Raw genomic sequence first — 26467 nt, forward strand, 5'->3', positions numbered from 1 at the left:
ACTAAAACTAACAGGATGCAGGACTTCCCTGGTGGCGCAGTGGTTAAGAATCCACCTGCCAATGCAGGGGACACAGGTTCGGGCCCTGGTCTGGGAAGATCCTACATGCCATGGAGCAACTAAGCCCGTGAGCCACAACTACTGAGCCTGCGCTCTAGAGCCTGGGAGCCACAACTAATGAGTCTGCATGCCACAACTACTGAAGCCCACACGCCTAGAGCCCATGCTCCACAATAAGATAAGCCACTGCAATGAGAAGCCCGTGCACCGCAATGAAGGGTAGCCCCCGCTCGCTGCAACTAGAGAAAGCCTGTGCACAGCAACAAAGACCCAGTGCAGCCAAAAATAAAAAGATAAATAAATAAATAAAATTTAAAAATAAATAAATAAAACTAATACAATGCAGTGAAAACAGTGCTAAGAGGAAAATTTATAACTGTAAATATCCATACTAAAGAAGAAGAAAAATGTGTATAACCTAATTGTACAATTCAAGGGACTAGGAAAAGAAGAGCAAACTAAACCTAAGGCTAATAGAAGGAAGGAAATATTAAAGAATTGAGTGGAGTTAAACAAAATAGAGAACAGAAAAACAATAGAGAAAAGCAATGAAACCAACAGTTGGTTCTTTAAAAAGTTCAACAAAATTGACAAATCTTAGCTAGACTGACTAAGAAAAAAGGACTTAAATTACTAAAATCAGAAATGAAAGTAGAGACATGACTATCAACTCTACAGAAATAAAAAGGATTATAAGAGAAGAGAATACTGTGAACAATTATATGCCAACAAGTTGGATAACCTAGATGAAATGCACAAGTTTCTAAAAACACACAAGCTACCAAAACTGACTCAAAAAGAAAAAAATCAAACACACACACACACACACACACACACACAATCTCAACAGACCTTTAACAAGGAATAAGGTTAAACCAGAAACCAGAAACCTGTCAACAAAGAAAATCTCAGGACTGGATGGCTTACCTGGTGAATTCTACCAAATATTTAAAGAATAATTGACACTAATCTTTCTCAAACTTGTCCAAGGTACCAGAGAGGAGAGAACACCTTTTACCCTACGTGATCAGCGTTACCCTGATCTCAAAGCCAGACAAAGACCCTGCAAGAAAAGAAAACTACTGGACAATATCCCTTATGGGTACACACAGATGCAAAAATTTGCAACAAAATACTGCCAAACTGAATTCAGCAGCATATTAAAAGGAATATAGGGAATTCTCTGGTGGTCCAGTGGTTAGGACTCCACGCTTTCACTGCTGAGGGCCCGGGTTCTGTCCCTGGTCGGGGAACTAGGATCCCACAAGCCGCATAATGTGGCCAAATTGATAAAAAAAAAAAAAAAAAGAATTATATTCTATGACCAAGTGGGATATATCCCTATATCCCTGTATGTAAGTTTAGTTCAACATACAAATATCAATCAATGTAACACACAGCATTAATAGAAGGAAGGGGAAAAAACTACACGATTATCTCAATTGATGCAGAAAAATAATTAGACAAAATCCAACACCCTTTCATAATAAAAACATGCAACAGACTAGGAACAGAAGAAAACTTCCTGAGCATGATAAAGGCCATGTATGAAAAACCCACAGCAAACATCATACTCAATGATGAAAGGTTGAAAGCTTTTCCCCTGAGATCAGGAACAAAACTAGTATGTTAACTTTTGCCACTTCTATGTGACGTAGTACCAGAAACGTTAGCCTGATCAATAGGCAAGAAAAGGGACTTCCCTGATGGTGCAGTGGTTAAGAATCCACCTGCCAATGCAGGGAGCACGGGTTTGAGCCCTGGTCCGGGAAGATCCCACATGCCGCGGAGCAACTAAGCCCGAGTGCCGCAACTACTGCAGCCCACGCACCTAGAGCCTGTGCTCTGCAACAAAGAGAAGCCACTGCAATGAGAAGGCACTGCAAGGAAGAATAGTCCCCGCGTGCCACAACTAGAGAAAGCCTCATGCGGCAACGAAGACCCAATGCAGCCAAAAATAAATAAATAAATAAAAATTTTTAAAAAGTTAAACATATTATTACCGTAAGACCCACCAAGTCCACTTCTAGGTCTATATCTAAAATAAACGAAAACAGGGACTCAAACAGATACTTGTACATGAATGGTCATAGCAGCATTATTCACAATAGCCGACAGGTGGAAATGATCCAACTGATGAAGAGGTAAAGCAAACATGGTGTATACCTACAATGGACTACCATTCAGCCATAAAAGCGAATGAATTTCTGATGCGTACAACAACATGTAATCTTTAAAACATGCTAAATGAAATAAGCCAGTAACAAAAGGACAAATGTTGTATGATTCCAGTTTTATGAGGTATCTAAACTAGGCAAATTCAGAGACACAAGGTAGAATAGAGGTTACCAGGAGAGGGGGGAGAGAAGAGAGTGGGGGTTATTGCTTAATCGATAGTTTTTTGGGTGATGACAGAAGTTCTGGAAACAGTGATGATGGTTACACAACATTGTGAATGCATGTAATACCATTGAATTTTACACTTAAAATGGTTAAAATGGTAAATTTTATGTTATACATATTTTACTGCAATAAAACAAAACCAAAATCCGTACCAAACTGAGACTGTCTCTTCAACTTACTTATAAAGATCAAAAGGGCGTGTTAAAGGGAAACCTTTTTCACCATTTAGGTAACGATGCCGTCTGGCTGAACAGGACTCAGACGAGGATTGCGGAGGCTAACCCGTGCGCAAGCTCCCACAGACGGAACTATAAAACCAAAATACCTATTTACCTATTCACAGTTTATAATGAGAAACAGAAATGTCCGACGGACCAAAGGGGCTTTTGTTCTAAGCTGTTTATGTTCTGTCTGCAAACTATATGGAGAGGGAAATCCCTCCCTAGATGGGGATTTCCCCGTTGCTTGGCAGCTGCCCGAGAGCGATTGCAGCAAGATTCAGCGGTATCCTTGGCCCTTTCTCCAACTTCCTCACCCAGGACCTAAGTACCCTACGAGACTTTCCTTCGGCCATGTGCTTCTGGGATTTGCAGGGATGCTCAGAACCAGCGTGCTCGGGACCACCGTTGAAGCAGATAAGCCAGTGGCGCGAGCCTAAGGGAAGGGAAGGTCGACTTCCGCTGTGCCGGGAAAATGATGGCCCGGGGCCACAAGGGAAGTGAGAGCCTGCGGGGTCTCCGGAGCCCTGGAGGCGGCCCCATGCGCCGGAAAGGATGACTCCAGGCTCCAGCGCAGCCCACCTGGACCCGCGGGACCCAGAGGGAGAGGCTTAAAAGAGACCATGAAATGGAAAGCCCCAGACAGGCCAAGCAAAAGAAGGAAAAGATGAAAGAGACAGAGAAATATAGACATCTTGCTGTGGGGAGACTATGTGTGTGTATGTACACATCTCTCTCTCTCTCTCTCTCTCACACACACACACCTATCTTGGTGTGGGGGAGGCTTTTCTTACTATTGATTTATAACACTGACGACATGGAGAAAAAAAATGGCTAACTTTGACCACGTAAAAATGAAACTTCAGTATGACAGCAACACACAAAAAATGTCACAAAGACAATCTGGGGAAATACTTGTAACACTTTAAACAAAAGGAGAATTTATTTCATTTAAAAACCACTTAAGGAGCGGGGAGCGATAAATTAAGAGTTTGGGATTAGCAGATAGAAACTACTATATATAAAATAGATAATCAACAAGGACCTGCTGTATAGCACAGGGAACTATACTCAATATTTTGTAATAACCTATTACAAAGGGAAAAGAATCTGAAAAATAATATATATTCTATATACATACCTATATCTATATCTGAATCACTTTGCTGTATACCTGAAACTAACACTGCATTGTAAATCAGCTATACTTCAATTAAAAATAAATAAATAGCACTCATATAATATAAGGGGGGAAAAAAGAGCAAAGACCTAATTGCGAAAATGCAAATGATTAGTTTGCAAAAACATAAATGTAAATGGATAATAAAAATATGAAAAGATGCCCAACTTCATTCACAATGTGTACATTAGGACCACTAATATAAAAAACTACTTTCCACTAAAATTGGGCAGGTGTTGAGGAAATGGGCATTTTCACACCTTGTATGTATAGCGGTGCTATCTTTTTGGAGGACAAACTGGCAATGTGTATCAAAGTTTTAGGTGCACAGGTTTGTATTTTTTTAACATTTAAAAAGTCAGGGACTTCCCTGGTGGTGCAGTGGTTAAGACTCTGCGCTCCTAATGCAGAGGGCCTGGGTTCGATCCCTGGTCAGCAAACTAGATCCCACATGCATGTCGCAACTAAGAGTTCACATGCCACAACTAAGGATCCTGCCAGCCGCAGCCAAGACATGGTGCAACCAAATAAATAAATTTAAAAAAATAAAATAAAAAACATAAAAAGTCATTTAAAATTTTTATTGTGGTAAGAACACTTGACATGAGATCTGTGGTCTTGACAAAGTTTTAGGTGTACATCATTGTTGACTACAGGTACAGTATTGTACAGCATTTTTCTAGAACCTATTCATCTTGCTTAACAAACTTCATGCCTGTTGATTAATAACTCCTATTTCCCCTTTTCCCCAACCCCTGACAACCACCATTCTACTCTTTGAGTCTATGAGTGTCTATTTTAGATACCTCATATTCGTGAAATCATGCTGTATTTGTCTTTCTGTGAGTGGCTTATTTCCGTTAGCATAATGTTCTCAAGGTTCATCCATGTTGTTCCATACTGCAGAATTTCCTTCTTTTTAAAGGCTGAATAGTATTCCATATATATATATATGATCACATTTTGTTTTATCCATTTATCTGTGGATGATAAGTTTACGTTGTTTCCACATCTGAGCTACTGTGAATAGTGCTGCAATGAACATAGGAGGGTGCACAGATCCTTTTACGTGATAATTGTACTGCCAAGAATTTGCTTTAAAAACATGCCAATATAAGAAACAACCTAAAGGTCCATCATTAAGGAATTGATTAGAAGAATATTCATAGTATGATCTCATCTCTATACATTTTTAAGCGATGTGAATACACCACTATAGGCTTGCATGCCCGCCCCCACCAGGATGACTTTGATTAGAAGTATTAGATTCACTTTGTTATAAAGCAGAAACTAAAAAAAAAAAAAAAAAGAATCCACCTGTCAACAGGCAGGACAACACTGAGTTTCTAGAAGCATCCGGAGCAGCAGTCCAAGAGACCTCACAGGCATGCAGGCGGTTTCAGGTTTGCGAGCTGTGGTATTTAATGCCCAAGGAAGGCTACACTGGTGCCTTCACCAGGCCAGTGCTGGGCCTGCTTGGGCAATGCTATTCCTGGCTTTTGGGTTTGGGGTCTTTTTGTTTTGTTTTTGTTGTTTTCTAACTTTTGTTCACAGTTGAGAACCCTGTGCAACTCAGAATATGTTCCAAATAAACTCTTAAGTTAAAAAAAAAAAAGAAGTATTAGAAGTGTCAATGAAAAATTAACCAATCAATCTAAGAAGGAAATGGAAAATTTTATTCGAGCCGTATTTGAAGATTATAACCTGGGAAGATCATCTCAGAAAGCTCTGAGAACTGTTCTGCCTGTTAGAAGTCAAGGCACAATTATATAAGTTTTTTGAGGTGGAGGGCTGTACATCAAATAATGTATTATTTTAAGTTATTTTATTATTATTGAAGTATAGTTGATTTATAATGTGTTAATTTCTGCTGTACAGCAAAGTGATTCCATTATACATATATATACATTCTTTTTCATATTGTTTTCCATTATGGTTTATCACAGGATATTGAATATAGTTTCCTGTGCTATACAGTAGGACCTTGTTGTTTATCCATTCTATAATAGTTTGCATCTGCTAAACCAAACTCCCAACCCATCCCTCAGGAATGTTATCTTTTAAGGAGTTGTCTTGTCGATGTGGGGAGAATGTTGTTGTTTATGGTTGAGCAGGTATTCCTGAGGATGGGGGAGGTCTGGTCGATGCATAATGCAAATACACAATGCACGATGGGGGGGAGAGAGGAGGCCAAAGGTCAGAGAAGAATTATTGTGTTTAAGTTTTTCTTGTCTTGCCATAAAATATGAATTTCATTTCACAGAAGGCTAAGAGAGTTCCTCCCCCTTTAAAAAAAACTCATGTTATTATTATTTTTAAAATTCTATCCATCCTTTAATATTCATTGCAAATGCTGCCTCCTCCATTTAAAATTGCCTGCTTTATCTCCACCCATCTTGTACTATCTGATGGTGTTTACCAGAGTGTACCTGGTATTTGATTCATGTGTCACATCAACCTGGATGAGATGACTGCAGCCTACAAATAAATAGACAACAATAGTTAAAAATTCAGACTTGGACACAGGCTGATTTAGATGAGAATCTGGATTTTGCCATCTGTGTATCATTGGCCAAGTAACTTAACCTTTCAGAGCCTTTTTAGCATATGAGGAGGTTCTAAGCACCCACCACAGGGGGTAGTTGTCAGTGCAGTGAGATAACTTACTAAGTGTTGAGCAAAGCAAGTGGCATGGAGGGAATGCTCAATAAATGTTAGCCTTTATTATACATTTCTGGAGGACAGAAGCAGTCTCTCAGGCTTTCCAGAATTTAATCAGTGCTCAGCCTCTTTCCTGTTGCTCACTTTGGGGTTAATCTGAGTTCACTGGGGAAAGGCCCCAGGTACAACACAGAGCCTGCCCAACCCCTCTCCTTAGATTCAAGGGGAAGAGAAAAGATGGTTAGCATACCTTCCCACTGCTGGGAAAACAATTTAAAGTAGTACTTGACTACTTGATGATGGCTAACTTCACATTTGAACAGCATCATTATTTTTGGCTTCTTTTTTTCCCCCTCTAATCCTTTGTTCAAAATTTCTCTTCATTCTTAGATGAAAACTTTCCTAATGTATTTACCTTAATTATAATAAACACAGGGCCAGGAGGGGGTTAAGAAGGTTGCTTTGATTCACCAGAAAAAGAGTAAAGGCTTGGTAAATGCAAAGATAATAATCAAGCACCTGGACATTAAGTTGATATTGGAAACAAAAATAGAAAAGGGAAAGAGGAACTTCTGTGGTGGTCCAGTGGCTAAGACTCCATGCTCCCAATGCAGGGGGCCCGGATTTGATCCCTGGTCAGAGAACTAGATCCGGCATGCTGCAACTAAGAGTCTGCATGCCGCAAGGAAGATCCTGAGTGCCGCAAGTAAGATCAAATGCAGCCGAATAAATAAATAAATATTAAAATAAATAAAGGGAAAGAATGGGGCTATTTGTTTTCAGCATTAAGTCCAGATTATCCTTTTCTTGATTTTAGGAATGACATGTTGCACGGCTATCGATTATGCATTTTGTTTGGAAGTAACTTTCCTTGATTCGATTTTCTACTCAAAGGTTTCTGAGTATAATATTCTTGGCAGAGATATATTCTGAAAGGATGTGTTGCTTATAATGCTAGTTACTTTATTAGTTGCATCACCTGATCAGTCAGATATGATAACAAGTCCACCTGAATCCAATGATAAGTGTTAGTATCTGTAAATATATTTTCTTAAATCTTAGAACAAAAAGCATTTTTAAAATTCTTTAATTAGAAAAGAAACATGAACATTTTGTTCATAAGATATTTTAAAATACTGTTTTGAATGCTAAATTATACCATTTAATATTTATAGAACACTTAACTAAGAGTTTATAAAGTATTTTCATTTACATATTGCCTGATTTCCCCAAATCCCTGAGGGAGGCAGAGAAAATACTATAGAGATTTTTATGTTTTAAAAATGAACTTACACAACAATTACAGCAATAGTAACAAAATACTAAATAGAACATAACATTCATTTAGATCCTGTTAAAACAACAAATAAAACTGTTTATTTCAGTTGATGTTACATGAATATTAGATTTACTGCATAGGGCAGATGTTTGCACAAAAAGGCATAGCAAGAGCTAGAAGGTCTATTTAGGTTACATCTACATTATTAATTATTATGAATAAATTATAACTTGGATTTAGTTTTATTTTTTCCACCTTTGGAAGAGTTCTCTAAAAGGTAATTTATTCAGGATTCGAAATATTCAAATTGTCCAAACAAAAAACTGCTCAAAAAGAGTGTTTTATAAGCAGTTAAAAAAGCATGCTTGTAATAACAAAGGAGTTATCTGTTACAGGGCAGACACCCATGCAGAAGCTAAAGATGTCATTTTGGCCCTACCCATGTGATCTGGACTAGGCATGCAATTCCTAACTGGGATCCCAGATCTAAAAGATCAAACTGTTATTTTACACATGATAGATATGTTACATCCCATTCTCTCAATATACTGTACTATGTATATACTGTAAAGAAAAACCAAGAAATTGGACCCAGAAGTTTGGGTCCTGCATGAAGCAGAGTCATGGGAAAAAAAAAACCTCTGTTTAGTGTTCATCAAAAGACTGATGTACTTCGAAAAAAGAGTGTGTCAAGAGTGTCTCAGCTTGGGGACTTCCCTGGTGGTCCAGTGGGTAAGACTTGCACTCTCAACGCAGGGGGCCTGGGTTCGATCCCTGGTCGGGAACTAGATCCCGCATGCCACACCTAAGACCCAGTACAGCCAAAATAAATAAGTAAATTAAAAAATAATAATAATAAAAAAGAGTATCTCAGTTTTTGCTAGAGTTACGGTTTTGAACAATCTAAAATATACGACAGGGTCACAAAAAGATTAATTATTCAGTTTGGATTCCAAAGAGCATCTTTTTAACACTAGGGAATTCCTTGGCGGTCCAGTAGTTAGGACTCGGTGCTTTCACTGTTGGTACGGGTTCGATCTCTGGTTGGGGAACTAAGATCACAGCATAACCCGCACCCCCCCCCCCGAACCCGCCCCCAAAAACCCACTAAATAATCTCAACCACAGTGACCTTGACCAAGTGGTGTAAGTGTGGTTCTGTCAGCATAGGTAGCTGATAGGGGTTTCCTATGGGGGTGGGTCCCATGATAATGGAGGAAGCAGACTCCTGATACCAGTATTAAAAATCCAAGAAGAAGGTGATTATTTTTCAGGACTAGCGAAGACATTCAAACATTGCCACATCACTTGCTATTTAAAAGCAATTAACAAGACTGTAAGTGCTCAGAGACTGTATGAAGATGCATTTAAGTTGGTGGAAGAGCTCACACTTGGTTTAGATCCTTATCTATCCTGGCTGTGGCCCTTCTGACTTGGCTTTTGTCTCCCACAGTACAGTAGACCCCCTTATCTGCGGTTTCACTTTCCACGGTTTCAGTTACAGGCATTTGGAAAATATTACAGCCGTCCCTTGGTCTCGAAGGGGGATTGGTTCCAGGGCCGCCCCGCCCCCCCAATACTCCCCAGAGCCAAAATCTGCAGATGCTCAAGTCCCTTATATAAAATGGCTGTAGTATTAGCATACAACCTACACACATCCTCCCTGTGTACTTTTAATCATCTCTGAATTTATAATACCTAATACAATGTAACTGTTATGTAAATAGTTGTAAACCAATGTAAATACTATGTAAATAGTTGCCGGGCACCCAGCCAGCAAATTCAAGTTTTGCCTTTTGAAAGTTTCTGGCATTTTTTTGTTTGTTTGTTTTAGAATATTTTCCATCCATGGTTTGCTGAATCCGCAGATGCAGAACCCGCGGATACGGAGGGCTGACTGCAGATGGAAAATTCCAGAAATAAACAATTCATAAGTTTTAAATTTCACGCCCGCCCGCTCCGTCCTGCTTGGGTCGTGAATCATCCCTTTGTCCAGCGTATCCTGCCCGGTAGTCACTTAGTAGCCGCCTGGGTTATCAGATCAACTGCCAGGTATCGCAGTGCTTGTGCTCAAGTAACCCTTATTTTACTTAATAATGGCCCCAAAGCGCAAGAGTAGTGATGCTGGCAGTTCGGATGTGCCAAAGAGAAGCCGTAAAGTGCTTCCTTTAATTGAAAAAGTGAAAGTTCTCGACTTAGTAAGGAAAGAAAAAAAATCGTATGCTGAGGTTGCTAAGATCTACGGTAAGAACGAATCTTCTATCCGTGAAATTGTGAAGAAGGAAAAAGAAATCCGTGCTAGTTTTGCTGTAGCGCCTCAAACTGCAAAAGTTACAGCCACAGTGCGTGATAAGTGCATAGTTAAGATGGAAGAGGAATTAAATTTGTGGGTGGAAGACATGAACAGAAAACGTGTTCCCATTGACAGCAATGTGTTGCGCCAGAAAGCACTGAGCCTGTACGAAGACTTCAGCCAGGGATCCCCAGAAACGGGTGACACCAAGCCATTTACTGCGAGTAAGGGATGGTTACACAGATTCAGGAATAGGTTTGGACTGAAAAATATAAAAATTACTGGAAAGGCTGTGTCTGCTAAGGAAGAAGCTGCTGCCACACTTCCAGCAGAGTTGAAGAAGTTGATTAAGGACAGAGAAGATTATCCAAAGCAAGTCTTCAATTGTGATGAAACTGGGCTCTTCTGGAAGAAGATGCCCAATAGAACCTACATTCATAAAAGTGCAAAGGAGGCACCAGGGCATAAAACACGGAAAGACAGATTAACTCTGGTGCTACCTGGCATCTCACATCATCACAAGAAGGGTAAGTACAGTATAATACGACATTTTGAATTTTTTTTAATTTTATTTTTTGGCCTCGCTGCTCAGCACGTGGGATACTAGCTCCTCAAACAGGGGTCAAACCAGCGCCCCCTGCATTGGTAACATGGAGTCCTAACCACTGGACCACCAGGGAAGTCCTAATAAGATATTTTGAGGAGATCACATTCACATAACTTTTATTTATTTTTTTTAAAATTTTAATTAATTTTATTTATTTTTGGCTGCGTTGGGTCTTTGTTGCTGCGTGCCAGCTTCCTCTAGTTGGGGTGGGCACAGGCTACTCTTCGTTGCAGTGCGCAGGCTTCTCATTGCATTGGCTTCTCTTGTTGTGGAGCACAGGCTCTAGGCACGTGGGCACAGTAGCTGTGGTGCATTGGGCTCAGTAGTTGTGGCTCACAGGCTCTAGAGCGCAGGCTCAGTAGTTGTGGCGCACGGGCTTAGTTGTTCGCGGCATGTGGGATCTTCCCAGACCAGGGCTCGAACCTGTGTCCCCTGCATTGGCAGGCGGATTCTTAACCACTGCGCCACCAGGGGAAGTCCCCACATAACTTTTATTGCAATATATATTGTTATAATTATTCTATGTTATTTTATTTTATTTTTTAAGAAGATGTTGGGGGTAGGAGTTTATTAATTAACTTATTTTTGCTGTGTTGCGTCTTTGTTTCTGTGCGAAGGCTTTCTCTAGTTGTTGCAAGCGGGGGCCACTCTTCATCGCGGTGCGCGGGCCTCTCACTATCGCGGCCTCTCTTGTTGCGGAGCACAGCTCCAGACGCGCAGTCAGTAGTTGTGGCTCATGGGCCTAGTTGCTCCACGGTATGTGGGATCCTCCCGGACCAGGGCTCGAACCCGTGTGCCCTGCATTAGCAGGCAGATTATCAACCACTGTGCCACCAGGGAAGCCCTCTACGTTATTTTTTAATGAATACTTTCTCTTATTGGAAATTTCTAGGACATGATCTTTTTATTTTTAAAATATTTAAATATTTATTTATTTATTTATTTGGCTTCGCCAGCTCTTAGTTGCGGCATGCAGGATCTTGGTTGTGGCATGCGGATCTAGTTCCCTGACCAGGGCCCCCTGAATTGGGAGCATGGAGTCTTAGCCACTGGACCACCAGGGAAGTCCCTATTCTATGTTATTATTAATCTCTTACTGTGCCTAATTTATAAATTAAACTTTATCATAGGTATGTACATATAGGCATATAGGAAAAAACATAGTATATGGAGGGTTCAGTATTATCTTTGGTTTCAGGCACCCACTTAAGGGTCTTGGAATGTATCCCCCACGGATAAGGAGGGGTTACTGTATGCAGTAGAATGGAGTGTCATGTTATTTGGACACTCATCTGCAGGACTGCATCCACTAAGTTAAACATTAAAAAGAGAGAAATATTTAAAATAATTTGAAATAAGCTGCAAGATTCTGCCAACTGTTGGCCTCTGTGTACTCATGTCTCAAGTGAGCAGGAGCCAAAAGCTGGGAATCTTCTCGTCCTGCAATCTTGGTCTCGGTACACACATCTTGTTATGTTGAATGTGATTCTAAACAAAGTTAAGTTGAGTGTGATTTAAACAAAGGATTCCACACGAAATCATCCCTAAATACAAATCAATGATTTTTTTTTTTTTTTTTTTTTTTCATTTCTTGCTCAACCCAAAAAACAGCAGTGCAATCCTGTGCTGGAAAAACAACTGGCTGTACTGAGCTGGTATCCAAGTGGCTTGTAACTCTGGTCACCATTAACATAGCATCTGTACCAATGAGGTGAGGGAGAAACTGGCTAACAAACAGCAACAAGCGTATTACTAGCAGCCAAGGTGGTAAGCCAGGCCTCAGGGAAAACTGAAAATGCATGAGATTTATGACTGTGAGACATGAATTTGAGGGTTACACCTGCCAACAGCCATACACTGGGAAAAAAGCTTGGTCTCTACACACTGCTCACACCACATACCCTTCCACACACTGTTCATTGTCCCCAAAGGGCCAGCTTTCTGTCCAGAGGCAATTCAAAGCCAGCTAAAGTTTTAGGACCTGCGTCAGGATTTGATAGTTTTAGGAACAGCTTCAACCTCCAAGGAAGCTGGAGTTGTTCATGAAGCAGCAGCAAAATTTCACTCTGAGCTGTTCAATTCATAGAAAGCGAAGGGACTATCTCCTAAATAAGTCAACGGCAAGGGTAATCTCGACTAAATGAAGTTTTGCTTTACGAACTCACTTTGTGACACCCTTCCAATGCTACTCCATGGCTCCACCACACCCAGTGCATCCTCCCTTCACTGTCCTCAACCTCCCAATCTTCCCAAGAAACCGTTCAGGACTCCAGTCCCTCTATAAAACATACTCACTGATGCTCACAGCCGCTGAGTTTGCAGCTCGTAGGCTGGCTGTTCTTAGCAGCTGAGTTGTAGGCTTCTCAAGAGTTAATGTTTGTTCCTAAATATGTTAATTGTAGTTGGTATTGGGAAGACGGAATTTAATTAAATATTCCAAAATGTTAAGAAATATGACGGCAAAAATTGTCCTTATGAAAAACTAAACGCTGCGGAGAGACTTGACAAAGGAGAGTTCTAATCGATTTAGGCGAAGACAAAATGACTGTAAAAGATTGCAAGGGAAATGGGAAAAATGTGGAAGTCTTCTGTAATCAGATTGCTTCGCAGGGACCTTTAAATTCTCCATCTATTTTAAAGAAATCCAACATGGACATTCTAGACGAGGCATTATGGGTGCGGTCGGTGGAAGAAAGAAGATGAGGAACGCCAATCTGTGAACCCAAATTCAAAGGAAAGGTTTTGGACCTACATCAAAAGACTAGCTGCTCGGAAAGTTTTCTTGCGAGCGACAAAGGCTGGAAAAAGCGCCTTGGTCGCCACCTACCGAGAAGGAGGGGGAGGGGGAGGGGGAGGATGGCCGGCGGGGCCCGAATCTCCGGTGGGGAGAAACATCACAAAATCACTCGATTTCGTTCTTTACATAAACATCTAAAATCTCTGGGCTCGAGTTTTTTGAACTTCTAACTTGGGTGAACAGTAACGTCTCACCATTTTCGAAATTCACGACCTAATGAAAGTTGAGATGCAAAAAATTATCGGGGGGAGGGGCCTGAGTAAAATTGCCTAGCGGTTGACAGAACAAAACGGGCTGCAAACCACGTTTTCTGCTCCCCTCCATGGCTTTTCCACTTTAACTTTCTAAATGTTGAGTGAAAGTGAGCAAAGCCTGGGGGTTGGAGGGTGAATAAAAACAGAAGGGTGCCTTTCCCTCGCCCGTGCAAAGTTGGGGCAACAGTCTCTTTTGGCCGATTTTGAGGCAAGCTTTCAAAACTAACAGGAGTTCTTTGTGTTCCGGAGGGTGGTGCAGGGTGGAGGAGGTCCCTTGGCGGAGCATGGAAGGCGGCAGGCCGTCCTGGGACTCTCCGGCCTTTGCAGTGGTCCGGCCTCTCAATTTGCAGGCAATCTCGGGTGCAAGAGTGAGTGCGAGGCTTGGACCGTGACTGAGGCCGGCTGCAGAGCGGCAGGGAGCAGGCTGGAGCTCGCCCGGCCTGGATTTTCATCCCTGCGCCCCGGCTCCCCTCCCCCACCCGAGCAGCAGCACAGGCCCCAGGTGCAGCCATGTTCCTCGCTCCCACCACCCGCGCCTCCATTGACAGTCCTTGCCCGAGAGGGCCGGGCGCCGCGCTCGCCGCGTCCTAGGGCTCTGGGCTTGTCGGCGCGAGGCTTCCTGGGAGTCGTAGTCCAGTGCCCCCGACGCCGCGTTGGTGGGGACGAATCAGAGACTACAACTCCCGCTGGGCGGTGTTGCGGGTGCGCACGCGCAGCGCGCCTTCGAGGAACAAAAAAAAAAAAAAAAAAAAAAAAAAAAAAGAGGAGGAGGGTGAGAGAGAAGCTCGGAGAGCAGAGGAAAGGGGCCGCCGGTCGCCCCCCCGCTTTCCCGCACGCGCTCTCTAGCCGTGGCTGCCCGCCTGCCGCGGTTACCCCGGCCTATCCCTCGGTCCCCTGTGAGCGGATCTAGGCGCTGAGCGAGGCCCTGCCGGGGCGGCCATGCGGCGGTGACAGGAGCTCGGCCGAGACGCTCGGGCCCCTCGCCCTCTCACCTCCTGCCCGCTCGCCAGCCAGCCTCAGCCCGAGGGTGCTCCGCCGCAGCCGCAGTTCGCGCGCGGCCCACACTCGCTTCCCTACAGCACCCCCGGCCCCGGCGCTGCCTGGAGGCGGCTGCACTCGGGTGAGTCCCTGTCGCCTCATCTCCGGTCCCCCGCCCCGGTTGCCATCGCGAGCACGGTCTTTATTTGAGACTCGCTCCCTCCGGGGCCTGCACTGACAGGGGTCCGGGGACCGTCGGCGGCCGTGTTGGGGGCCACAGGCCCCCCCACCCCCTCCCGCCGTGGTTGGGGGTGGGGCAGGAGCAGACGCGGTCGCGGGGGACGACAGTTGCACGCGCGCTCCTGGGTGCATGGGGGAGGGGCGCGCGCGCCGGTGCGGCGTGGGGGGGCCCCTCACGCGTGAGGCCCGCGCGCGAGCGAGCCTGCGGGCTGCGCATGCCCGGCCGCTGATTGGCCAGCTCCGGCGATGCGGGTGCGCGCGCGGTGCCAGGCCCGAGCCGTGGGGTCGCGCTCGGCCTGGTGTCTCCGGGGCTCGTGCGCCCGGGCAGCAGACGCGCCTGATTGGCCGGCGGGCGGCGGGGGCGGTGCCGCGCTGCCTGGTAACTGCGGGCCGGCGGGCGGGCCCGGGAGCGCCGCCCCTCTTCGCCGCTGCCCCTGCCCGCCCCTACCCGCGCCCAGGTGGAGTCCGGAGTGGGCTTTGTCCCCGGCCCGGCCGGCGCGCCTGCCCCGCGGGGCCTGCTCTTTTGGGGAAGTAAACACAATGACCGGAAGGAAAACCTCAGCCTGCAGGCTGTGAAAATAAGCCGTCTGGATTCTGCCAGCACCCGGTCCGGGGTTCAGGGAAGAAGACAAAAAACTGCCCTCTTTCCCCACTACTTGTGCTTATCCAAGTTTTGCCTTTTAATAGTGAGTTTCTTTTTTGTGTTTAATGTTACGGTTTTGCGCTCATTTACGTCCGCGAATGTTCAGATGTTGGGTGCCGTTGGTGTGGTGCTCACTCCTCGGAATGCGGGGCTCCGGGCAGACTTCTCACCTACCTGCATTCAACTTTGCTGCAAACAATGGCTTGATGGTCCACTGCATAAAAGTGTTCTCCGGGGGTTCAGGAAACAAAGGGGAAGTTTGCAAATGAGAGTGCCGTAGAGTGCCCCGAGGAGGCCGGGTGTTCCCCCCTCACTCCTCCCCGCTAAGCCCTAGGATTTGGGATATCCGATTTTATTTCCTATTACATATTTTTGCTTTGTCCGTTTTCCAGCCACTGTAGTCTACTGCCTTGCACTTTAGTTTCTCCCGCTTATTGGGATCATGGCTCGCACCTGTAGGCTGGAATGACTTTTTCTTCGCTTGAGGCTGTGGAACTCTTTCTTGCTCACATGCAATTACTTCTTTAAAGCCATATCTTATAACGTTGGGTCAGAATTTGTTGCTTCTTCATACAATCAACTTGTTTGCCCCTCCTAGGCTGGCGTCTTTATTTCCTCTTGGAGTGTGTTTGGTTATGCTTTGTATACACGTGTCTGACCTAGACACTAGGTATTAAACTCCTGGAGCGGTAGGGATTAAGCCTTTTCCTTCTTTGTTTTTCTCCCCCTTCCAGTCTACAGCCGTCAAAGTGCTTTGTTTATATTAGTAGCGACAGTTAACGCTTGAATAATGTTTATATGCCTGGCATCGCTCTTAAACACTTAAGGTATGTTTTTTTAAAAAAATATTTATTTGTTTATTTATTTATTTGGTTGTACCGGGTCTTAGTTGCGGGCCGCATGTGGAATCTAGTTCCCCGGCCAGGGATCGAACCCAGGCGCCCTGCATTGGGAGCATGGAGTCTTAACCACTGTGCCACCAGGGAAGTCCCTGTTTTTCTTATTTAATATTCATAACAACCTCCTATAGATGAGGAACAAGACTAGAGAAGCTGTGTAATTACCTTTTGGTTACCCACCAAGTAAACCTTGAATCCAAGATTTGAACCTAGGCAGTATGACTCTTCACCCCTAAGCCAGTGGTTCTGAAAACCCAAGCAAGCATCATCCTCCCCTGGAGGGCTTGTTAAAACACAGTAGCTGGGTCTCACCCCAGACCTTCTGATTCTGCAGGTCTGGGGTGGGGCCGGATAATTTGCATTTCTAACTAGTTCCCTGGTGCTGCTGCTACTCCCAGGACAGACAAGTTGAGAGCTGTTCACTACCGTAGGAAGTTAAGTTGTGAGGGAAGTTAATTCTAGATGCTTGCTCTTCATTACTTTAAAACGAGATCTTAACCAAAAGTAATTCGTACTGCTTACTGTAGATTGCTTGGAAAACTGAGAGTTAAGAATTTTTCTTTGTTGGTTACAAAAGTAAAGTTTAATAGGTCTCCAGTTTAAAAAGGAGCCATGGATTTGAGTACAGAATACAATTAGAAATCTAATCTTGGCTTTTTTTCCCCTCTCATTCATTTATTTTTTTCATGGCACAGGCATTTATCTCTTTCAAGTGATGCCTAAAGCATCCTATCCCCACCAGAGTCTAAAGATAGGGCCTGAGCTTGGAACTGAGGTAAGCTGGGCCAGGCTGGGGCAGGCAGAGCAGCTGGGGCTCCCTAACTCCACCCTCCCGCCAGTTCCATGCACCAATGATTTGGCTAACTTTTAAGAAAATGGCTACAAAGACTTTGTCATTAAAATGTAGGCGTTGGGCTTCTTTTTCTTGGGGCACACGTCTTGGTGAGAATGATTTTTAGTTTTTTTGGTATAATGGATTTCTTTCTGAGGAAAGTAAGTAAGCTCAAATCAGGTAGGAGTGGGATTAATTTACGGTAATCTATCATTTTTAAATTTTTATTTATTTTTCGGCTGCGTTGGGTCTTCGTTGTGGTGCGCAGCTTCTCATTGCGGTGGCTTCTCTTGTGGGGCACGGGCTCTAGGCGCGCGAGCTTCAGTAGTTGCAGTAGGCGGGCTCTAGGGTGCGCGTGGTTTCAGTCGTTGTGGCACGTGGGCTTAGTTCCGCGGCATGTGATCTTGGACCAGGGATCGAACCCTTGTCCCCTGCATTGGCAGGTGGCTTCCTAACCCCTGCGCTACCAGGGAAGTCTCTCTTCTATCATTTTTTTGATGATCCATAGATCAATGGTGTGTTCCAAAACATGAAATATAAAAGACAAGGTCCGCGCTCCAGGTTGTTATTATCTAAAGGAGCAGTAAATAAAACATTTAACCTTTTCTGTTATTACTGGTGTGTAGTTATTTGCATTGCATTCTACCTAATTCAGTTCTACCATTGTTTCTTTCTTCATTGAAAACATGAATTTTTAAAATATTGCAGTCCTCTTCATATAACTGCTGTGGTATAATTAACATGAACTTGTCTTAATCACTGGCTTAAACAGATGCTGATAAGTAATTTCTATGTATGTCTGAGGGAAAGCATTTTTTGAAGAGTTGTTTGAGAAGTAATACCCTTTGAGAATGGTATTTCACTTTTCCCGAAATGCATTAGAGGTAATCTACCTGAAAGATAAATACCATGAATTTTATTAATAGCAGTTTACCAAAGGTCATTGGTACCATTTTTCTTCAGAAGTTGTCTACATTTATTAGGGTTAAGCGTATTCATTGTTACTAACTGAAAGAAAGTAGGAAATGCAATTAATCAGTTGTTCATTGTAATTGTAGAGTTGAGTTTCCTTGTAATCAATGGGCTTCAATGGCAGCATAGCAATATGAAGAATAAAATTTGGTTAAACAAAGTGTAGCTGAGGCCACCTGCCTGGGAGAGTAAAATTAAGAATTAGTATTTTAGAGGATGTATTAAAAATTATGGGGAAATTACGGGAAAAAATCATGTGGATAGATCAGAAGTGCTGAAGGTTTTATCTTAATATTCTTCATTTTCCATGCTTTCCTCATTCTTCCTTTACCATTTTCCCTCTTTCTTGTCTTTCCTTTACTGGAATGCTCAACGATGCAGCTTCCCTGTTTTTGTTTTTTCTTTTATCCTCTTTGTTTCTACAGTCCTTGTCTTCATATCCCATGCCTGTCTCTGGCACTACTCCTTTGCTTTAAACACTTTGACCTAGTGGGAAAGTAAGAAAGTTGCATATAACCTTGGACTGTCAGAGTTGATGGCGGATTGACTCATGTTCCTTGGTTTAACTTGATGAAAAATTACAGAGGATTTTAAAAGAATTAGTTTATTTAAAAAGTAACTTGAGGGCTTCCCTGGTGGCGCAGTGGTTGAGAGTCTGCCTGCCGATGCAGGGGACACGGGTTCGTGCCCCGGTCCGGGAATATCCCGCATGCCGCGGAGCGGCTGGGTCCGTGAGCCATGGCCGCTGAGCCTGCGTGTCTGGAGCCTCTGCCCCGCAACGGGAGAGGCCACAAAGGTGAGAGGCCCGTGTACCAAGAAAAAAAAAAAGTAACTTGAGGCAAAATGAATTTATAATTGAGAGAGAGGGAATATGGCTCAGTGGGTATAGACATAGGTTCTTTTTTTTTTTTTTTAATACTTACTTGGTTGCGCTGGGTTTTAGTTGCGGTAGGCGGGCCCCTCAGTTGTGGCTCACCAGCTCCTTTGTTGCGGCATGTGTGTGGGATCTAGTTCCTTGACCAGGGATTGAACCCGGGCCGCCTGCATTGGGAGCATGGAGTCTTATCCACTGCGCCACCAGGGAAGTCCCCTTATAGTGATTTTTTTTTAAATTGTGGTAGGGACTTCCCTGGTAGTCCAGTGGTTAAGGCTCCGAGCTTCCACTGCAGGGGCCGTGCACACCATGTGGCACGGTCAAAAAAAAAAAAAGAAAAAAAGAGTAGCAAAAAATTGGTAAAATATACGTAACACAAAACTTAACATACAGTGTTAAGTGCACACTTTGTACAGTCACATTGTTGAGCAGCCATCACACCATCCATCTCCAGGACTTTTTCATCTTCCTAAACTGAAATTGCCCATTAAAGAGTAATTCCCATTCCCTCTTCCCTCCAGCCCCTGGCACCTGCTGTGAGGCATGTGGGATCTTAGTTCCCTGACCAGGGATGGAACTGGTGCCCCTTACACTGCAAGCGTGGAGTCTTAACCACTGGACCACCAGGGAAGTCCCAAATTTGACTGTTTTAGGTACCTCACATAAGTGGAATTATTTGGACAGTATTTGTCCTTTTGTGATTGGTTTATTTCATTTAGCGTAATGTCCTCACGGTTCATCCATGTTTTAGGATGTGTCAGAATTTCCATCCTTTTTTATTGTTATAGTGATTTTTAAAGTTTTTGTTTTTATAGTATGGCAAAGGAGGTGATTTTTTTAAAGTACTGTGTATGACTATATTATGGTATAATTATATAAGTGGAGAGGAGTGAAGAGTTTGATCCTATTTAGGGTATTTGGTTAAACTCAGCCCTCTTAGACTGAGCCTGTGAAGATTTCTGATTGTATAGGTCCCATACTTTTGAAAATTGATGTGTGTTTTGATTGCATTTGCATACACTGTCTCTAGAGACCATAGTATCTTTTATATGTTAAAAGTTATTTTAACATATAATAAAAAATTATGCTCGGTGCTTTGTGACCACCTGAAGGGGTGGGATAGGGAGGGTGGGAGGGAGGGAGACGCAAAAGGGAGGGGATATGGGAACATATGTATATGTATAACTGATTAAATTTGTTATAAAGCAAAAAAAAAAGTTATTTTCTGATTATGTATTTTTGTTGTGTTGATTGCTTCTGTAAAGCTTTTAGAGTACTTTTTCTTAGGGTATGTTGTAAAACAGTGGGGTAGTCACTTTACCCAACTAGATAACTCACTTCATAATTTTTTTTTTACATCTTTATTGGAGTATAATTGCTTTACAATGGTGTGTTAATTTCTGCTTTATAACAAAGTGAATTATACATATACATATGTTCCCATATCTCTTCCCTCTTGCGTCTCCCTCCCTCCCACCCTCCCTATCCCACCCCTTCAGGTGGTCACAAAGCACCGAGCATAATTTTTTTCTTTATTTGTAGTCTTACTTATAGGAAAATCAGTTTTCTTTATAATAACAAAATGAGTGTTTGAACTATTGTTCACTATTCATTGTCTATGTTTTAAGCTTTGGAAAAGAAGAGATCCCTTACCACATTTGGAGCAGTACTCATTTATCTACTTACCCAACATATTGAAGGCCTTCTGGGTGGGTTAGGTATTGTGTGACGCCCTCAGAACACAACCCCCAGAACACAGTCTATTTCTAGGAGAATGCTGGTATGGGCAAATTCTATTGTTTGTTGAGAGCTTCGCAATAAAGACTCCTTAGTTCAGTCTAGTGTACTTTTTTTGGTATTTGGCGCAAGGTGACTTTTAAACTTAAATTGTGAAACAATCTTTGAGGAGTAGGTTTGATACAAGCAAATTTTCATGCTTGTTGGATGTATGCTTTAAAAGGTGCACATACTATATTTCAAAGCAGTGATTTGTTGTTTATCTTAAATTTACACAGTATTATAGGTCAATTATATCTCAAAAAAAGCTGGGAAAAAAATAAAAATAAATGGTTAAAAAAAAGCAGTGGGGGCCTCCCTGGTGGCGCAGTGGTTGAGAGTCCGCCTGCCGATGCAGGGGATACGGGTTCGTGCCCCGGTCTGGGAGGATCCCATATGCCGCGGAGCGGCTGGGCCCGTGAGCCATGGCCGCTGGGCCTGCGCATCCGGAGCCTGTGCTCCGCAACGGGAGAGGCCACAACAGTGAGAGGCCCGCATACAGCAAAAAGAAAAAAAAAAAAAAAAGCAGTGATTTATTTTGACAACTTTCTTATTATTTTTCCTGCCCCATCAGAAAATAGGTTATTTTATTTAGCAGTATTAATTAAAGCAGTTAGTTGGGAAATTTTCATTTGTCAGGCTTGGATTTGGAGAGTTTATAGGTAGATAAATAGGTATTACATATATGTGTATTTTAAAAATAAGTAATTAAAAAATTTTAATTTATTTAATTTATTTTAATTTTTGGCTGCGTCAGGTCTTTGTTGCTGTGCACGGGATTTCTCTAGTTGCAGTGAGTGGGGGCTACTCTTTGTGGCGGAGCACAGGCTCTAGGCACGCAGGCTTCAGTAGTTGTGGCACATGGGCTCGGTAGTTGTGGCTTGCAGGCTCTAGAGCACAAGCTCAGTAGTTGTGGCGCACGGGCTTAGTTGCTCTGTGGCATGTGGGATCTTCCTGGACCAGGGATCGAACCCATGTCCCCTGCGCTGGCAGGTGGATTCTTAACCACTTTGCCACCAGGGAAATACCTAATTAAATTTAAAGTTAAGTGCTGGGACTTCCCTGGTAGTTCAGTGGCTAAGACTCCACGCTCCCAGTGCAGGGGGCCCAGGTTCAATCCCTGGTCAGGGAATTAGATCCCACATGCTGCAGCTAAGAGTTCGCATACTGCAACTAAAAATCCCACATGCTGCAACTATGGATCCTGCATGGATCAATTAAAGATCCTGCATGCTGCAATGAAGATCCCGTGTGCTTCAACTAAGACCCGACGCAGCCAAATAAATAAATAAATATTTTAAAAAACCAAAATTAAATGCTTACTCAATTTATTGAATGGTTGTGTTAAGCGCTCTGTCAGGTACTTAATAGCTTCTGATACCAACCTTGTGAGGTAAGTACACACATTATTGTCATTTTCCGGATTAGTATATTTGGGATTAAAGAATTCCACAGTCAACCATATCTAATATTGGAGCTAGGACTTGAATTCAGAACTTGGCATGATTCCAAAGCTGCCATTCATAATAGCTTTGCTCTGTAGCCTGCTTTCTGTAAACAATACATTAAAAAGATAAAGATGGAACTTTTAGGTCACAGTTACTTGATTTTCATTTCCTCTTCCAATTCATACAAAGTTAGAAAAAGAACAAGTGAGCCAACTTATCAACTACCAAATGTTTTTTAAATTTGAAGTAAGGACAAAGGGGCACATTCTTTGTGTATTGGCAGAGAAAGCTTCTACTTTTAAAAAATCTGCACTATCAATTTAAAAGTATAACTTACACATTTGTGAAAAATTTCAAACTAGTGCCAAGAAAAGTTGTGGGTCTTCCTGAATAGTTGATAAGGTGTTTGTTTGTTTGTTTGTTTCAAAGACAGTGTTTTGGCTACTGTGACACTCATTATTGAACTTGTGTGATTCACCTTTGGGCAGATTCTCTTTCTATGCCTTCATTTTTAAAATTTTATCATTCTTCCCTTCACCTGGCTTTTTAAAAAAAGATAAAATTTAGCTGTTTTTGTTAGCTATCTCAACAGTATTTTGGAAATGGGGTGGAGAGGGTATAAAGTTTTAAGTATAAAAATAAACACACTTGCAGATCATTTCAAATCTTAACCGTTCAGATGTATTTTGTTTCTTCTCGAGAGATCACTTGGTGTTTACTGATAAAATTACCAGCTTTATTTCAGCAGAAAGAAAAATTTTAGTATCTCAAAATGTAAGCATAGCTTGCTATGAAAACTTAAAAGCCTTGACTTTTAAAAATCAATCTTGATCAAAGGTTTGTTTTAGGGATTTCTAATTTTCTTTCTAAATGGTCTCTTTGGCTCTATTTCTCTTGTTTGCTGCGGTGTATATATTAAATATATGTGTTACCATATTACTATAAATTGTGATACTTTGTATTCTTTTATTAAATATTTGTAAAATGGAACCTCTGACGAAACGCCAACCTAATTTATTCCCTTTGAAAATACCTGTTAAGCCTATAGAGATAAGCTCTTAGAGATGCGTATTAAAATATTCCTCTGTGTTAATAGGCAAGGAATAAGGAAATTCTGGGAGTTACAGGTCCTAGTGTAGTCTCTGGCAAACTGATCTTATCCAAAATGTTCTGTCCACTTCTGGGACATTGCCTGGAAAAACTAGAGAATATCTTGAGAATGGTGCTGCTGAGGAATATTTTGGAAATCATGTTACAGGTAAAGCACAGGACAAACTGGGGATGCTTGGTTTGGAGAAGAGAATTATGGAGCACGATGCATTAAAAGGGCTCTTTTGTAGAAGAAGGCTCTTTTAGGAGGCAGCAGTGGCTGAGGCGGATTTGTTTGTTTGTTTTTAATATTTATTTGGTTGCACCGGGGCTTAGTTGCTTCAGGTGGGCTCCTTAGGTGCGACACGCAGGCTTCTTAGTTGTGGCACGTGAACTCTTGGTTTCGGCATGCATGTGGGATCTATTTCCCTGACCAGGGATCGAACCCAGGCCCCCTGCATTGAGAGCGTGGAGGCTTAACCACTGCGCCACCAGGGAAGTCCCTTGAATTTTCTTCTTTATCTAAGATTGTAAGTTTTAAGATTGAAATGGAGAAATGTTTGTTGAAAATAACAAAATAATAGCACAAAAAAGAAGTAAGACGTAAATGGAATAAAAGAAACAAGATCAGTGTTATGGGTCCCCCCCCCACCTCCCACGGTCTGAACAGCCTGACCTGAACCTTAATTTGAAGCAGAAACACATTGAAAATTTAGAATATTTTAGAAATCAACATAATCAGAAATATTGAGAATCTCAGTTTTTTTGTTTGTTTGTTTTCGTTTTTTTTTTTTTTTTTTTGCGGTACGCGGTCCTCTCACTGTTGTGGCCTCTCCCGTTGCGGAGCACAGGCTCTGGACGCGCAGGCTCAGCGGCCATGGCTCACGGGCCCAGCTGCTCCATGGCATGTGGGATCTTCCCGGACCGGGGCACGAACCCGTGTCCCCTGCATTGGCAGGCAGACTCTCAACCACTGCACCACCAGGGAAGCCCGAGAATCTCAGTTTTTTGTTAGAGTGATGATGGCCTGTGTGAAAGTATTTTAATTTATTTTATTTATCTATTTTTGGCTGCCTTGGGTCTTTGTTGCTGCACGTGGGCTTTCTCTAGTTGTGGCGAGCCAGGGCTACTCTTCATTGTGGTTCATGGGCTTCTCCTTGCGGTGCCTTTTCTTGTTGCGGAGCACGGGCTCTAGGTGCGCGGGCTTCAGTAGTTGTGGCTTGTGGGCTCAGTAGTTGTGACTTGGGGGCTCTAGAGTTCAGGCCCTGTAGTTGTGGCGCATGGGCTTAGTTGCTCTGCAGCATGTGGGATCTTCCCGGACCTGGGCTCGAACCTGTGCCGCCCTGCATTGGCAGGCGGATTCTTAACAACTACGCCACCAGGAAGGTCCCTGAAAGTGTTTTAGAGTTCTCTTTGACTCACTGTAAAATTTCTTTTTATTGTTTTGCTGTTCAGCATTAACGGCAAGGATCAGTAAATTAAAAACAAAAGTGTGGTCAAAGAAAAACACTTACATGGAATTAATTATGGGCTTATTTTGAGGTAGAATGGATCAGTACAGTAAGGACACAGATAAACCTAATCCCTGAAATGGATCTCCAATAAGAAACACAAGAAGATTTTAAAGAATGGCTGGAGTCTGTTTTCAGAGACATAAAAGAAGGCATTGCTTCTATTAAACAGTAGCTGACAGGATAAAAGATAAAAAGATGAAACAGCAACAGGCCAATTAAGTTCAGCTTTGAACTTAAAGGAGAATTAAAATCAAATCAGGGAAACAAAAGATGAAGTCAAAAAAAAGTTCAGAATTGAAGAATTAAGGAAATTGAAAAAATGGGAAAGAAAATGGAACGGACTCTGGTAGCTATTATTTTTGTGTACTGGCACACTTTATCAACCCTTTTCTCCTGATAACAGTGTCCTGCTTTGCCTTTTAACTGCTTACCTTCCTACTCCACGTGGTTCTGGCTAGACTGCCAATCACAGTGTATCCCAGGTAATCTTGTTCTGACTAGCCACGTGGGCTTGGGATAGGCTCATGACCCAAGTCCCCAGAACTTTTGTGCAAAAAATAGCAAGAAGATATGATAGTCTGCTGCCTCTAGGATCACGGTATAGATGTGTGGTAAGCATAAAGGTGCATGTGGCCATCATTGTCTTAGGAAAGAAACCCATCTGCTCAAGAAGTGAGGCCTGCAGGGAGGGAATAGAGAGAACTCTAATGATACCTCTTGTGTTCCTTGATCTAGCTGTGTATAGAATCAGTGCAATGTTTAGGCTGAATAGTTAAATAAAACAGTAAATATTCCTTTGTTCACTTGTGGTGGTTTGAATTGGGTATTTGTAACCTTGCAGTGTAAGATAGTTCTGCTAATTCATAAACTGTTCTTGAAAATAGAAGACTATATAAGTAAGGTGTGGTTCCCAGAGTTGGTGGGACTAATAAGAATGTTCTAGAATTATAAAACAAAACTTTTGTAAAAATACCAAAAAGTTGATAAGATAGGAATTTTGAAGAGCTGTTATGAGAAGCTAATATTAAAAGGAAAATGGGGGAATTCCCTGGCGGTCCTGTGGTTAGGACGCCTCACTTCCGCTGCAGGGGGCATGGCTTTGACCAGGAACTAAGATCCTGCAAGTCCTGCGGCACAGGCAAAATTTAAAAAAAAAAAAAGGAAAATAGGAACTAATAGTAGAAGTGAGAATCTCTTTTGCCCTAAGGGCATCTGCCAATTTCACCATATGAACTTGAGTTTTGAAAACCATGTGAGATGAGAGGCTGAAATCAAAGCCCAGAATCTGCACAAAATTCAGGGGACAGATAGACCCTTCCTCTCAATAAGTTGAGACCTCAAATTGGTTAAGGCTGATTAAGAAATAAGCCAGCTTGCATCCCTATTTGTGGCCTGGGTTAACATCTCTGGGTGATCCGAAGAACCTGAAGCTTTGGATTATGGTGATGCCA

The 26467-nt window shown here is 42.6% G+C and overlaps 1 protein-coding gene across 7 annotated transcripts in view; it reads left to right on the top strand.

The window, feature by feature from the left end:
- Nucleotides 1-14496: 14496 nt before the first annotated feature.
- The window catches only part of GTF2I (general transcription factor IIi), a gene marked incomplete at its 3' end in the record, with an annotated part of 98599 nt that continues 86628 nt past the window's right edge, over nt 14497-26467 (top strand). For all 7 annotated transcript variants that reach the window (XM_082645464.1, XM_082645467.1, XM_082645465.1 and 4 more), the window contains exon 1: nt 14497-14871. The remainder of the gene's footprint in view (nt 14872-26467) is intronic.

Source organism: Mesoplodon mirus (genome assembly GCF_964341445.2).
Source record: "Mesoplodon mirus genome assembly, chromosome: 15".
NCBI classification, from domain to species: Eukaryota; Metazoa; Chordata; class Mammalia; order Artiodactyla; family Ziphiidae; genus Mesoplodon; species Mesoplodon mirus.